The sequence below is a fragment of the Meriones unguiculatus genome, chromosome 3 (genome assembly GCF_030254825.1).
Source record: "Meriones unguiculatus strain TT.TT164.6M chromosome 3, Bangor_MerUng_6.1, whole genome shotgun sequence".
Classification (NCBI taxonomy): Eukaryota; Metazoa; Chordata; class Mammalia; order Rodentia; family Muridae; genus Meriones; species Meriones unguiculatus.
The window spans coordinates 115,136,401-115,153,182 of NC_083351.1; the positions used below are offsets into that span (position 1 = coordinate 115,136,401).

At 35.7% G+C, this 16,782-nt stretch overlaps 1 pseudogene; it reads right to left on the reverse strand.

Moving 5' to 3' along the window:
• Positions 1-3,189: 3,189 nt before the first annotated feature.
• LOC110542483 (small ribosomal subunit protein uS15-like) lies at positions 3,190-3,682 on the reverse strand (annotated as a pseudogene).
• Between the last annotated feature and the right edge of the window lie 13,100 nt (positions 3,683-16,782).

Genomic DNA, 16,782 nt, shown 5'->3' on the forward strand with positions numbered 1-16,782 from the left:
GGACTAGCTAGATGTTGTGGCTTGCAATTCTAAGATTACCAACATGCATTGGTATGCCCTGCTTTGCTCTTGCTCTAGAGATCCAGACACATGAACTCATACACAGTGGACAAGTTTTTTTTTTGCCCAGAGTCCCATCCCTTGCCAGAAGAATTCCATTAAGTACAAAACATCATTACATCAAAGTGACATTTGAGTTTAGATCACCAATATTGACTGTATTTCATGGTGTTCAACAAGTGCAGTTTTCATGCATTAGTAAGGGTAATAGGTCTTATGTTGTTTGATATATTAATAAAGTGTTTATTTTGTGTTCATCAGTCACAATAACACTGATGTTAAGTCTGCATTGGTAACCAGTTATATCAAGCATTCCAATTCTGAAGGCAGTTTAAACTCAAGGAGCTTTATAAAAGAGAGCTCCTTAATTTAGGATGATCTATCAATTATAATGTGTTTAGTCTTGTTTTACTCAATAGTCAGCATCTTCCTAATTAACATACTAGAAAAACATTTTATAATGGTTAAACAAGCATCTTATGAACTGAAATAATGAGTATTTAAACTGAGGTTGCTTTTAAACAACAAATATTTGTGAATACAGATTACCTAAAATAGTTTAGAGATACTTTGCTATTTTCATATTGTGTATAAATTCACCCAGATAATTTTCTGCGCTATAGAAAGTCTCTTAATTGGTCCTGTGTCATGTCTATTGCTTAATAGGATTCCAGGTTTTATTTTAACTTCAGTGTTTGTCTAAAGTCATCCCCTTATACTAGACTCCTAAGCTGAACACACTCATTAAGGAATCTAGAATAGCTGCTGGCAGAGAAAAATAAAAAAAGTAAAACTATGCTTTGATATTATAATAAATTTTTTGTACTCACAATGAAAAATAAAATAAGTATTGCCATAACTTACCATTTCATATTAACCATTTTAACTAAATGCAAATTGGAAATTTATTGTAGAAGCAATCAAATATTCAAACAATATAGAAATATATCATCTAGCTTAAATTTTCTTTTCAAGATATATGGCCTTACATGTGGATTCATAACTTCAACTGGTTAACGTCCTACTCTAAGTCTATTTTTGCAAGTCGTTATTTTCAAAGAAATAATTAGCCCTCTGCCTACAAGAGCACAGAATGAAATTTTATAGGGACAAAATTAGGTAACTTTACCTCTGTGAAATTTAAAACCCCTAAGTAGTATGTAACTAACAGGAAAAAAAAAGTATTTAAACCTAGAATACTAGCTTTTTGATATGTATATAAATTTTTTAAAATGGCAACACTTCTCAGGCTAATACAGGCAGAATAATGATTACCCTTGAGGCCCTGGGTGGTTAATGAAAGGCAGCTGAGTAGGCTCCTGGGTTTCAGTTAATGTTCTGTTTCTTGACCTGGCTGCTGCGTAAAGGCAGTACTCGCTGTGTGAAAATTCATCAAGCTGTACCCATAGGACTTTTCCATGTGCATTTGTATTCAATAAAATTCTTTAAATTGAGGGGAAAATTTTAAGGTGTACAAGCAACTCATTTCAATCAGTAGGCCTGATGGGAAACTATAAAATCAAAGAACTAGGCATTTGACATAAACTATGAAAAATAATGTAACTGTACTACAGGAAAAAACAGAAATTTTATAGTAGAGGTGTGTGTGGGTGTATGTGTGTGAGTGTATGTGTGTGTGTGTATAAGTGAACATGTATGTGTATTTGTGCATTTGTGGGGTTGTGTGTTGATGCACCTACTTTTAGGTAAAAAAAAAATCCATTTAATTTCAGTTTGGAAATGTGAACTGTGCTTTGCACTCTGCTGTACTTATCCTTTCAGTTAATCTACTGTGGTGTCTTTCTAATTGTTTTGTGTAGAATATCTGGACCTCCTTCCAGGATCTTGTCTTCCAACTAATTTCTCAAGTATGCAACTGTGATGTTGTAGGAATTTGACTTAGAATTCAATAAGAATGACAATCTTTTTTAACTATTTTTTCTTGCATTCAGCTGATACTGAATACTCAAACTAGATAATAACTACTATACAAATTTCTAATCATATTCTATCAGTTTCGGCTCATTGCTTTTCCATCTAGTTCATAAAATATTTATTTCTGAATGCCAACAGCATTAGCATTGACTCATTTAAGTCACCTCCTTTTATATCTTATTTGCCTTCATTGCTTTCTTTATTTGGGAGAATCTTTTTTACATTTTTTTTTCACTGTTTATCTAAACAATCACTATTTTCTTGGAGATAGAATCTAAATTTTACCTTCAATGTATTTATTCCCTAATATTTTGCATCACTGTGTCTGGGCAAGGGTAAAAAACAAAAGATTCCTCCTTTTAATTTATAAGCAAGCTTTTTTTTTAAATTTTCAGTCTTATAAATTATATAAAAATGTAAAATGAGGTTTGGAATATTTGGGGGTAATTTTAAGTGAGATTGAAATAAAAATGTAACCCATCACTGAAATGTAATAAGTCCTTGTTCTACTTGTCAGTCTGAGATGTTATCCATGAATTCTAAGAGTTAATCAAAGAGAGTTTACAAAATGCCCAGAAAGTTGTGTTTACTTACCTTGGCAAACATTTGAATAGCACATCTATTTTGGATGAATCCAGAATAAATATATCCAACAATATTGATTGAGGTATTAGTGCTTATTCCTTCTCCAAATATGCCAAGTCTTTCTCAAATCCATCTAATTTCACTTGGATATGCATCATTAGCATTTAAATCCAAATGGAATGATATCCACAGAAATTTTTATTCAACATTTTCTCACAGTACATGTTGACTGTAGGGCTGCATCTACTATTTTCTTCACTCTGGAATGAAATTCAAGGAGTCAAGGCATTTGGAAAGCATCTCACTTTAGTTGCAAGGAACATAAGAGCCACAACTAAATATATCTTTGAAAATCTTGTTCAAATATCACTGAGCTTTTATTCTCTTAAAACCCACCATAATTTTCACAAAGAGCAAAAAGTTGGGTGAGGTAAATTAGACATAAAGTCATGTAGAAATAAATATGTAACACACACACACACAAACACACACACTGACCTGTTTAATTACATTGAGTCTCTGATTTGACTAGTATATTGAAATTGTTTGGTAGAATAAATAATATTTTTTAATTCAAAGTGATTGTATTGTTTATGTATACAGGAGAATTTATGCCACTAGAGCAGAGACTGTGGGTGATTTGTATTTCTAATTGGGTGGGAGGACCTGCTTAGTCTTATAGAAAAAAGCCAACCAGTGAATTCAGGAAGAATTTAGCATCCTTATCCTTTCTGTTCCTCTCAAGATGCTTGAGGACAGCAATGGCTTCCTTCATCAAATGGTAGAAATCCTCAAGGAAGTCTTTGGACATAAGGATTCTCAAGAATTTATCACCAGTCACAAAACAGACCTGTGCCACACTATGTGAGTCCCTCAGTATCATGCCTATCTGGAAGGGAGGTGTTTCTTGGCCAGTTTGTAAATCTGTTCCTTCATGTCATCAGACATCAACTTCAGCCAGATGGGTATGCTAGGGCGTGTAGGGCAGGGCCTACTGGGACAGGCCATTCCCATGATGGTGGAGGTCTGGCAGCAAAGAGAGAACGAAGATGTAGTTTTTGGTGGGAGTAGTAGTCAAAATCTTAGGCCCTTTGAAGGACATAACTTTAACTAGTCTAAATTCTAGTTTACTATCTCCATTTCTAGCTCTTGGTGCTTTGAAGTCATCTTCAGACACTATGCTCACGCCTCTTTACAATGTGTTAAGAAGGACAATGAAAGAGACTTACACATTCTCAATTACCATGGCGTTTACATTCTTTCTCATATTTTTTTTCCTAGAAGAGTGTTGATTGTAAATTTTTACATAGTGTTAGTATAGACTCCCCATAACTTGTATATTTTGTATAGGAACAAATTGAACATACAGACTGATGTCATCTCATTTTGTAGTCTCATTGCTTAAGCATAATAACAATTGATTATAGGCTTTGTTGCAATTTCCAATTTGGCTCTTTTTTTTTTTTCCAGTTTGTACTCTGACATTTGGCAGCTGAGGTCTCTCTCAATTCTGGGAAATGCCTAACAAAGAAAAAGTTAAGGTGCTGAAGCCATTGATCTTGGGGAGAATATTTACCAGTACAATCTTGTAGTTCTTCCTGAGCAATTAAAAAAAAAAGAATAATATTAGGGTTTTGAAAGAAAAGATATTTAATGAAAATGAAATGAAAAAAAAACATTCAGAAGAGAAAATACATACAATATATATTACTGGCAGTCACCCTCACATCTAGACCATGAAGTAAGTGAAAACAAAGCTCAAAGTATTTGAAAGATACCAGGTTACAAGGGAATGAGAAAAATGGTATTTTGTAACTCCCAACCTGGAGTTTATCATTGAGGATTAAGAGGAGGCTGTTCATTACTTTGTAGTTGTGTGACAGGATCCAGCAGACATGAGTCAGGTATTTTAAACTTCAGTATTTCTGATTGCTGAATAATATGTCTGTGACTCAAAATGCCCTAACCACTTGTTCTGAGTTGATTATGGCAACTAGGAAATGTCATTGGAGAAATGTCTTGTTTATATCTGCATATGTCTTACTTTTTTTTCAGTTACTATTTTGTTTAGGCTGAAATTAAAATCTCTCCTTCCTTTGTCTCCTTGACAGTAGGATTCATAATTTACTGCAATGCTGGTTAACAACTTCAAGTTCTGCCAAAATGTTCTACCATATGGCTCTTATAAATTTAATGTCTTCATTTTTAGATTTTTAGGTTGGAGTTCTTAAAAAAGTACTGTTCTGAGTATCGCCTTTGATGATTATTTCAGAATTAGTTATGAATTCACCAGAAATATTATTAGTTCATAATAAATATTCAGGATATAAAACATTCTTTTATATTTTCACTAGATTATTAATATATTTCTTACCTATTTAAAAATCTTATAATTTTATTTTTATTTTTATTTAACTTTTATTAATTACACTTTATTCATTTTGTATCCCCCAAAAGCCCCTCCCACCTTCCCTCCCAATCCCACCCTCTCTCCCCATTCTTCACGTCATTATTTTATTTTTATATTGTAACTAGCAAAACAATCTTTTTTCTGAATCTACTATTAAATTATATTTAATGAAGTTTTGGATTTTATGCTATTGCAATACAAATTAGTTTTGATAATAAGAATTGTATAGTAGTTATGAATGGTGACACTCAACTTAATTCCATGCACATGAGACAGAGAGGAAGGCAGAACTCTATAAGTTCTGTGTCAGTGTCCAAACGGCAAGCTGCAGTAGAAACATTGATACAAAATGACACACTAACTAAAACAAAATACCAAAACACAAAACAGAGTCTCAACATAAGGCAAGCAACTTTGTTTAGAGGGTAATGGTACAGTGTCCAAGGACCTAAAATCAATCCTTCTGCCCATCCTACTGAAGGAGAGAAGAGATTCTAAGAAGTTGTTCTCTGATAGACACATGCTCAATGGCATGCATGTGCTTGTAAAAGTACACAACACACACACACACACACAATGTACTGAGAACATTTAAATGAATTATATTTTTTTGTTGTTTTTGGATTATTTTTTGGTTTAATCAAATGATTCTTTAATCATATGATTTCTCCCTTTCCTTTCCTTTCTCAGCATCCTCTGTATACTTCCCCTTGCTGTTTTTCAAATTCAGGGCTTTTTAAATCTTTGTTACATGCAAATATATATGTCTGTATGTACGTATATCACAAGTATAACCAAATCATTTTATATAATTTTATTTCTAAATATGTTTTCAGGGATTATCATATTGTATCGGATAACCAAATGGTATGCTACTCCCTGGGAAAAAACTGTTTCTCTCACATTTCTTGATAACTCTATTTTTGTGTGTGTGTAGGTAAGGCCTATTTCTTTCCCATCTATCTATTTTGATATATCTTTTGTTGTTTTCCTTATTTACCTCATGTTTGGTATTTCTGCTTGTGAGACATTATGTATAAAGCTTCTGACATTTATTAGCAAATAGATTCCCTCTGACTCTTAAAATATTTCTCCCCTCTGTTCCACAATGTCCACTGAGCCTTAAGTGTAGGAGATGCTTTGTAGGTGTATCCATTGGGCCAGAAGTCAAAACTGCATTTTACATGGCTGTAGTTTTCTGTAATGGACTCTGATTGTTACAAAGAAAGATTCTTTGATGATGGATGAGGGTATTTCTCTTTGGTTAAAAGGACATGTGTTACTTGTGAAGTTAGGAGTTAGTTAGTGAAGTTAGGGGTTATGCTCTGCTAAAAACACAGTTGTTGTTGGTTGTCTTCCAAGAGCAATGAATTCATTGTCATTGGATATCGGATTACTCTTCCAGTACCAGGCACAATTTCCAACTTGCTAAGCAAGTATTACAGCATAAGAGAGCCTCAGCCTATTGCCAGAGTATCTCCATGGCACTGAAGATTATTGTGCCGTGCTGCTCATTGTTATGACTCACAGGTGGCATAGCTGGGTAATTCTGTTTGTCATTCACTCGCTTTGTTAGCTTTCATTGAAACCTCTGGTATCCAAGGAGCTAGTCCATAAGAAAGAGCCATCCAGGTTGTTTCAGGCCCTGAGAGCGGTGGGTACTGTAAGTGAAGAATATGCTGTCCTAGCAATATGGATTTACCTTCCCACACAGACTTAGAAACAATCAACTAGGTGAAGAGGAAGTCAACAGAATGGGAAAGAGCCTACACTAACTATATATCTGACTGAAGATTAATATCCAGAATATATACATATATATATACACATATATATGTATCTCAAATAATTAAAAATGATATATTAAAAAATCAATGGGATCTGATTAGATTTCTCTAAAAAACTGCCTAAAAAATGACCCCTTCCACCAGAAAAGTTTGTCATCCCAATTAGAGTAATCCAAATAAAAACAACTTATTTATTTATTTATTTATTTATTTATTTATTTACTACAATTGATTCATTTTGTATCCCTGCTGTAGTCCCCTCCCTTGCTTCCTCCCAATCTCATCCTCCCTTCCACTTCTCCCCCTATGCCATTTCTGTAGTCCTCTGATAGGGGAGGTCCTCTTCCCCCTCTATCTGACTGACCCTACTTATCAGGTCTCATCAGGGCTGTCTGCCTCTTCTTTCTCTGTGGCCTGGCAAGGCTGCTCCCTCAGGGGAAGGAAGGTGAACAAAGAACCTGCCACTGAGTTCATTTTGGACTCAGCCCCTGCTCCCCTTACTAGGATGCTCACTTGGAAACTGAGCAGCCTATGGGCTTCCTCTGAGCAGGGAGTTTAGGTCTTTTCTGTACATGATCCTTCTTTGGAGTATTGGTCTTTGCATGAACCCCTGGGCCCAGTTTTTTTTTTATTTTTATTTTTTGTTTGTTTGTTTGTTTTGGCTCTGTTGGTCTCCTTGAGGAGTTCCTGTCTCCTCCAGGTCTTTCTATCTCCCTCTTCTTCCATTAGGTTTCCTGCACTCTGTCCAAAGTCGGCAACTTTTATATTTCATTTTTCCCCAATCAGAATGACAAAGATCAAAAAAGAAACTGGCCACAAATGCTGGAGAGGATTGGGAAAATCATCTCATTCACTTTTGTTTGAGGGTAGAGTGGTACACCCACTATTGAAATCAGTATGGAGAATTCTCAAAATGCTAAAGATAAATATACCATATGACCCAGATATGCAGTTCCTTGTCATATATTCTGCACAAGAATGCTTGTTCAGCCATGATCATTGCTGCTCTCTTCTTATAATCTAGTAAATAAAATCAACCAAAATATTCTACAAAATGCAAATGGATAATGAAAATTAGGTACAGATGCACTATGGAATTGTATTTGTCTGTAAAGGAAAATAAAATAATGAACTGGGCAAAAAAAATGAATGGGATTAGAATATATTATATGGAGTGAGGTATCCTAGACCCAAAAAAACAAAATCAATTTTTCTCTAATCAGAGGCTCCTAACTCCAAATCTTTTAATGTGAGTACATATCCTGGAGTAACTTCAGAGAACATTAAAGAAAAGGGAGCATTTCCAGGGTATGGATGTATAGGAACAATAGAAAGCAGGAAAGCAGCTAACCTCCTTGGAAAAATGTGGAAAAAGGAGAGCTCATATTAGACCAAATGAGAGGGATATAAATATGAAAGAAAAAGGTGAAATTACTGCAAATTAAAAAAAAATACCATAAGGAATCGTACCTGTTTAACTTAAAAATCCATAATACAATTAAGTTTATAACACGTCACTATCTACAATTAGCTGTACTTTAAGAACGTTGGGCTGACAATGTTCACTTGACAAGCCAAAGACCACATAACAAAAATTCCTACACCAAGCAAGAAAAGTCTGCCTTTGATTTGTTTATCTATGTTGCCTAAGAAATTTCCCAAGCATACATGTTATTGCTGTTTCTCTTGAGTCCCCTCCCCAGAGGGTAAAGATTAAAAACTGTATTCTTATTATGTTTGAGTTATCAAAACCTGTGAATGTGATTTATACCAGTACCTTGTTGTTTCCAGATTTCTCTCAAGAATGCATAGTTTTACCCACATTGGCACCTTGCAATGGTACCTTACTTTTCATTTCTGTTAGAAGAAGATAATTTCCCTACCTTTAATCTAATTTTCAGCCTCCAGTATCTGTTCAGAATATAAACAACTTTGACTCAGTTCCTCATTACCACTTCATATTAAAATCATATATAATATGAATGCTTGAAAATTTAATGAATTAGTTAATAATTAGGAGTAGTCACAGGAGAATGAGTATGTTGTAATATTAAATCTTCCTATTAGCATGATTATCTTTGATACTAAGGGAAAAACCAACCTTACCATATGTGTAGACAGAATTTTACATTTTATCATACTACTGTTTTATATTAACCTTTATAGTAATGCTTGGACTTATTGACTAACACAGTATAACTTCAATTTTCCTCTTAATTTTCATTTAATGGTAATCTATCCATGTACAGTTCTAGTGTAGTTGTTTCAGTTTGAGCTTCACTGTTAATAATAGACATATCATTTGTTTTCTTTGTATATTTCATTAAAGTAAGCATGCAGCATACTTCACTTATTCATTTTCTCCTACTCCTGCCAGCTCATCCCAGATCCTTCTCATTATGCTACACTTCCCACTCACCTTGACTTTTCTCTCTGTCTCAGTCTTCCTCTGTCTCTTTCCCTTTCTGCTCCTCTCTGTGTCTGTTTCCTTCTTTCTAACACACACACACACACACACACACACACACACACACACACACACACACATACACAAAGACCAAAACCCCAAACAAACAAAAACCCTTAAAATAATGAACAACAAACCAAACCAGGAAAAGAGTCATTTTCTGAAAATCTTGGTTTCTGCTTTATGTTGGACAACTATTCCTGAGCCTGGAGCCTGCCTTGGAGCTCGACTAATATATCTAATATCATTCTGCAAGAGAACACTAGCTTTCCCAGTTCAGGATGGTATCGGTTGTGAATACCATCTGGTTAGGGGTGGGAAGTTATGTCCACCTCACTTTCTCATCTGGGTTTTTGTCTTGAGTGGACTTTTGTGAATCTTTTGTGTTTTATTGTAGTCTCTCTGAGTTTCTTTTCTTTTTTTAATTCATTTTTATATTAATTACAGTTTACTCACTTTGTATCCCAGCTGTTGCCCCCTCCCTTATTCTCTCTGAATTTTAACCTCCCTCCCCCATCTCTCTGAGTTTTTATGTTCAAAACTATTGAATCTGGATGATACTATTTCATTGGCATAATTTCAACACCTCTGGCTCTTACAACCCTCTGTCTTCTCTTCTAAATAAATCCTTGAGCCATGTATTTAATGATGACAAACCGTTTAGGTCTGAGTGCTCCAACGTCTAGTATATACATTTTCCAGGAGTGTGTCTCTGATTAATTATCATCATTTATAAGGGTTGAATAATGTAGTAATTTATGAGTATAATAACATGTAATAAAAGTCATTTTATTGCCACATGCCTTTAGCAGAATAATACTAGTATATTGTTCTCAGTGGCCTGTAAGCTATATGTTGTTGGGATCTTGGAACTTTTTGTACTGTCAGGTATGGGATTTTTTTTCCTCTTATGAGTATGAAGTGTCCTTCTCCAACTCTTTTGATTAATTTTGGTTGAAATCCTATTTTATTAGATATTATGATGGCTATTCCAGCTTGCTTCTTGGGTCTGTTTGCTTGGAAAACTTTTTTCCCAGCCCTTTACTTTGAGGTAATACCTATATTTTTGCTGTAGTGAGTTTCTTGTATACAGCAGAATGATGGATCCTGTATTCTCATCCATTTTGTTAGACTATGTCTTTTTTTTTGTGGGTATGAGACCATTGATATTGAGAAATATTAATGGGCAGTGGTTGTTAATTCCACTGTTTTTGTTTATTTGATTGTTTTCATTTAAATATTGCTGTTGGTAGAGTATGTGTATGTGCTTCCTTTCTTTTGGTTTTGTTGATGTGGGGGTTATTTGTTTCTTTTTTTTTCAGGTGTAGTTAGGTATCTTGGGTTGGAAATTTTCTTTCTAGTATCTTCTGTAGGGATGAATTTGTTGTTAGGTACTGTTTAAAATTGTTTTTGTCATGAAATATATTTTCTTTCTCTATGTTTATTAAAATTTTGCTTGCTGTAGTACTTGGGGCTGACATCTGTGTTCTCTTAGTGTCTGTAAGATAGCTGCCAGGACCTTCTGGCTTTTAGAGTTTCTTGTGAGAATTCTGGTATAATTCTGATAGGTTTGCCTTTGTATGTAACTTGCCCATTTTGCCTTGCAGCTTTTAATATTCTTTCTTTGTTCTCTACATTTTGATTATGATGTGGCAGGAGGATTTTTTTTTTTCTGGACCAATCTATTTGGTGTTCTGTAAGCTTCTTGTATGTTTATACGCCTCTCTTTCTTTAAGTTGGGGAACTTTTCTTATATGATTTTGTGGAAAATATTTTCTGGGTCTTGGAGCTGGCAGTCCTTCTATTGTTATTATCTGTAGTGTCCCAGATTTCTTGGATGTTTCTTATCAGGAACTTTTTAAATTTAACATTTTCTTTGACTGATGTATTGATTTCTTCAATGGTATCTTCTACACCTGAGATTCTTTCTTCCATCTCTTGTATTTTGTTGGTGATGCTTGGGTCTATGGTTTCTGTTTTCTTCCCAGAGTTTTTTATCTCCAGAATTGCCTCATTATGTTTTCTTTATTGCTTCTAGTTCAATTTTTAGGTCAACAGTTTTATTCATTTCCTTCTCCCATTTGATTGTATTTTCTTATATTTCTTTAAGGGATTTATTTAGCTCATTCACCTGTTTGATTATTTTGTCCTGTATTTTTTAATAGATTTATTTTCCTCTTTTAAGTCCTCTATCATTTTTATAACCTCAGAATTAAGATAATTTTCTTGTGCTTCAAGTGTCATAGTATCTCCAGGTTTTGCTGTGGTAGAATAGTTGGTTTATGATAATGTCTTACTGTCCTGGGTTTTGTTAGTTGTCTTCGTTAAGTTGGGCTCTAACCATCAGGTTATCTCTAGTGTTTGCAGGCCTTGTGGTACCTGATGGTCAGACAGTTCATTCGGCAGTAGTTGGAGAAGGCTCCAAGCTGAAAGATGCTGGGGCTGCCCACTGTCAGGATGGTGGATTATGCGAGTTGGAGGCCAAGCAGATCTCACCTCTGCTGGATCCACTGACAGTGTTACAGCAGGCCAGGTGGATAGGGTGTTGGCAGAGAGTTCTCCATGCCTAATGCTTCCTATGCCCCCAACAGACCTCCTCAGGTTGGCAGACAATGGCAGCTGGGGCCATTGAATAGCTCCCCTCAGCTGGCTCTCCATTCTATGTGCAGTAGCATTCCTCAGACTCTGAGAGCGTCTCTTCTGGCCTGGGATCCTTATTTTCTGTGTTTATATTTCACAGGTTTCATTCAGACAACGTGACCTGCCATGAGTTCATTAATTCAAGAGAGTTATCATACCCAAAAGACACTGCTGCTGCACTTCTCCCCTATCTTCTCAGCATGCAGATTTTCAGCCCAAATTCCACTGTCTCTGACCTTTAGTGGGTCAGAGCACGATATGGATATGATGTTTATGGATTAGAAGTCCATAAAATTGTATGCTCTGCAGTTTGTACTAACAACCATCCATTGTGCAATGACACTAGTCAGAGGATGACAGACAGCTGAACTTATCTATTGACAGAGGAGTGTATTCAGAAGGCAGTTTTATAGAATTTCAATTTAACAAAATAGTAGCTTCTCTAGCATGTTATTGAGCTCCTCGGTTATAGATTTCAGGCCTGGTTTACAATGCAAGTTAAAAATTTCCTTCTCTTAAGTGGTCTTAATTTAACTATGAAGTTATTGGTTAGCCCTACCACATATATGCCACTATCCCACTAATGAGTTCCAGGGCAATAATTATAGTAGCCTTCACAATTGACATATGGGAAGACTGTTGATATCTTTTCCTCAGTGAACTTCCTAACACCTTCCAATTCTATGCTAGCAAGCCAACAGGGAAAAAAAACCTTAAAGTGACTTAATATGTGGACTTTCCCATTTCCTGTGAACAAATTTGTTATGTCTTCTGCAATAAGGTCCCACTGTAAAGTTGTGATGTGATTCCAAGAGCAATAGTTTCTATTGCTTTGGGAGTTTCTTGTACCTCCCTGACTAACAACTTGAGAGAAAGAATTCAATACTTCTCACTGGGCTTTTTTTTTTTTTTTTTCAAACTATGGCTTCTAGGGGTAGGATTATTACTCATGTTGAATAACTTCATTTAAACACTTAAACTCATATATATGTATTGGGGTGTGTGTGTGTGTGTGTGTGTGTGTTGGTTGAATATCTATGTATGCAGGTGTTTGGTTTCAGGGGGAAAATCTTTAAAAATGTAAGGGAATTGAGTATAACTATGATGAAATGATTTTTTTCTTGACATTAGAGAACTGTTAACTCACTCACGCATAACAACTGTGAGTTTTTTTTTTTTTGAGTAACATATTGAAAAAGAATTTGAGGTACTCCATATCATTAGATACTGTAACTCATGCTGTTTCAAATACTTTATAATCTATACATTTTGCATTAAAAGGTTGAATATTGGAAAACTAGACTCATTAATGGAGTAAGTTTTTTTCTTTATTCCTGTATGCCAAAGCAGGTTAAAAAGTTACTTTTGTATCCATTTACCATACCAAAAAGGCCATATTGTACAAAATTTTAACTGTAGTGCACTAAATAATGATGTTACAAACAATATTTGGTCATGAGAATGAATTCTGTACAAACTATTATTTAGATAAACAGTAAGTGTATTGATAGGTTCCATTCTTCTATCTATTGTTTACTCAGGAATATCATTTCATAATTTATTCAATTCTTCAGTAAGTCCAACTGTGTGTTTGTGTGTGTGTGTATTTAATGTAATGTAGCCAGAGTCTAAATAAAGAAAAGAGAGAGAGAGAAATGGAAACACAGAGAGTAATGGCTCATATATGTTTATTGCAATATTCTTCTACAGTGTTCCTAAAGATGTCATTATGTGTATGTACTATAACAAATGCAGACAGAATTTATATAAATTAATCTTTTTTTTGCCAAAGAAAGCCCCATTTCTCACCTTAATATCTTGTGTATTTTACATTCTTCACACACTCTGCTCACCCATTCAAGACACCATGAACTATCTTTTGATCCCACATTATTTGGATTCTCATTGTGAGTTGCACAAATAAAAATAGAAACAAAAGTTTAGGTATTTTATCAATGACTGCTAATGAGTTGATTTATTCACTGACATTCTAATACAAAGGAGTATAGTGTGTGGTTTTCTGAAATTGGAAGTTGTTTCTATCTGAAGTCACTCATGCATCCAGCTGCAATATGCTTCTGAGATATTTTCACTAGAACAACCTGTCCTGTCCTTCTGTTTCTATTACTGCCAGAAAACAATGTTTTTTGGGAGGGATTATGAAGCCAGGAGAACACTGCATCTGAGGAGCAGGACAACATTTTCCAAACAGCAACCAAGAGACTGAACTCTGGGCCCTAAAACAACAGAGATCTTGTTTTCCAGGTGATAAGAAACTCCTATGGTGTGGGAATCAGTCGGGTCCACCCTCAGGTCACCCAGCCAGAACCCAGAAGAGATCCCAGGTTGCTCAGGCACTAGGTTGCCAGACCAGAGGCACATGCCTGTGTGTGCTGATCACCTTCCCAGGCTGAAATGTGGGCACAAAAACACCAGAGAATGGGAGTCCCAGTCTCATGAAAAACCCACAGGGAAAGAAGGAAACAAGACTGACCTAGGGTCACACAGTCTTTTCTAGGAAAAGGTCTCCCAGACTTGTGGGTGTGAGCCTTCATCACTGACCTGGGCTCCAGCCTTGAGCACAGAGACAGAGAGTTGTTGTGCACCCAGCTCTCCGGTACAGACAGAGCTGTGTGACCCAGGAAACAGAGACTGGGAGTCCCAATCAGGAGAAAACCCCACAGGGAAGGAAGGAAACAGGGACCCAATTAGGTCATCCAGTATATCCCTGGAAAAGGTCTCTCAGACAAGCAGGCAAGCTTGTTGCCAGCCCAGAGACCTGCTCTGCACCAACGATTCCTCACAGACAGAAGTGTGTGTCCCAGGGCACTAGAGACTTGGAGTCCCATTTGGGAGAAATCTCCACAGAGAACTAAGTGAATGGGACCGATTTAAGCCACCCAGTATATCCCTGTTAAAGGTCCATCAGACCAGTCCAAAACAATGGCCATACAGTGACCATACCCAAAAAGCTGAGGAAGGTTCCTCCAGGAAAAAAAAAAAAAAAAAAAAATCTTGCTGCAAAGGAGATTCTCTCTACCACAGGATTCCAGGAACCTCCAGAAACTAACACCAAGCACCTAAGATAGCCCAAAGGGTAGAGGCCTGCATAAAAGCTCAACCAGCAAAAGACAGAGCAATATGGCATCTCCAGAACCCAGTTATCCAGGAGAAAGTAGCCTTGAACATGCCAGCATAATTAAAATTTAAGGAGGTGACCTAATATCTATGCTCATGAAGAAAATAACCCAGGAAAAAATAAAATGCGTAAAAACCTAGAGGAAAATAAACTCAAACAGATTATGGCCATCCATAAAGAAATAGAGGAAGATAAAAACAAACAGATTATGGGCATCTGTAAAGAAATACAGGAAGATAAAAAAAAACAGATTAAGGTCATCCATAACGAATTAGAAGAAGATAAAGAAAAACAGATTGTGGCCATCCATGAAAAAATACAGGAAGTTGCAGCCAAACAGTTTGTGGCTTTTAGGGAGCAAATACCCAAATCACTGAAAGAAATAAAAGAAAGAGAGGATTGTTCAAACAAACAGCTGAAGGAATTGATGGAAAAGCAGGAAAATACCGTCAGACAGATGAAGGAAATCAACAAAACAGCTCAAGATCTAAAGATAGAATAGAAAAAATTAAAGAAAACACAAATGGAAGAAATTGTGGAGAGAAAGAACTTAGGGAAGAAAACAGGAACTACAGAGGTAAGCATAACCAACATACTACAAAAGATGGAAGAAAGAATCTCAGGTGTGGAAGATACAATGGAAGAAATCAAGGTATCTGTTAAAGAAAATATTAAATCTAAACAATTACTGACACAGAACGTCCAAGAAATTCAAAACAACATAAAAAGACAAAACCTAAGAATAATAGGAATAGAGGAAAAAGATTTCCCTCCTCCAAGGCCCATAAAATATTTTCAAAAAAAAATCATTGAAGAAAATTTCCCCAACTTAAAGGAGAGACCAATAAGAATACAAGAGGCCTATTTCTTTTCTTATCAATAAATTGGATAAGAAAAGAAAATCCTCTCACCACATAATAATCAAAACAGTAAGTATACAGACAAAGAAAAAATACTTAGAGCTGCAAGTAACATATAATGTCAAACCCATCATAATCACACCTGACTTCTCAACAGAGACTATGAAAGTCAGAAGGGCCTGGACAGATATCATACAGATGCTAAGAGAACACAGATGTTGGCCTAGGCTACTATACCCAGTAAAACTCTCAGCCCTCATACATGGAGGAAACAAGATATTCAATGACAAAAACAAATTTCAAGAATACCTACACAGGAATCCAGCATTACAGAAGACACTAGAAGAAAAAATATAACCCAAGGAAACTAGCTGCTTTCAAGAAAACATAGGAAATAATTGACCTCACTACAACAAAACAAAAAGAAACCAAGCACACAATCTTATGACCACAGCCAACATCAAAATCAAAGGATGTAACAGCCGCTGGTCATTAATCTCTCTCAACATCAATGGACTCAATTCTCCAAAAAAACACACAGACTAACAGAATGGATGCGCAAACAAGACCCAGCAACCTGATGCATATAAGAAACATACCTAAGTCACAAATATAGAGGTTACCTGAGGGTAAAGGCCTGGAAGATGGCATTCCAAACAAATGGACACAAGAAGCAAGCAGGAGTAGCCATTCTAATATCTGAAAAAATAGACTTTCAACCAAAATTAATCAAAAGATATGGGGAAGGACACTTCATACTCATCAAGGGAAATTTCCACCAGGAAGACATCACAATCATGAACAAATACAAGGGCACCCACATTTGTAAAAGAAACAGTGATAAAACTTAAACCACGCATACATCCCCACACATTAATAGTGGGAGACTTCAACACCCC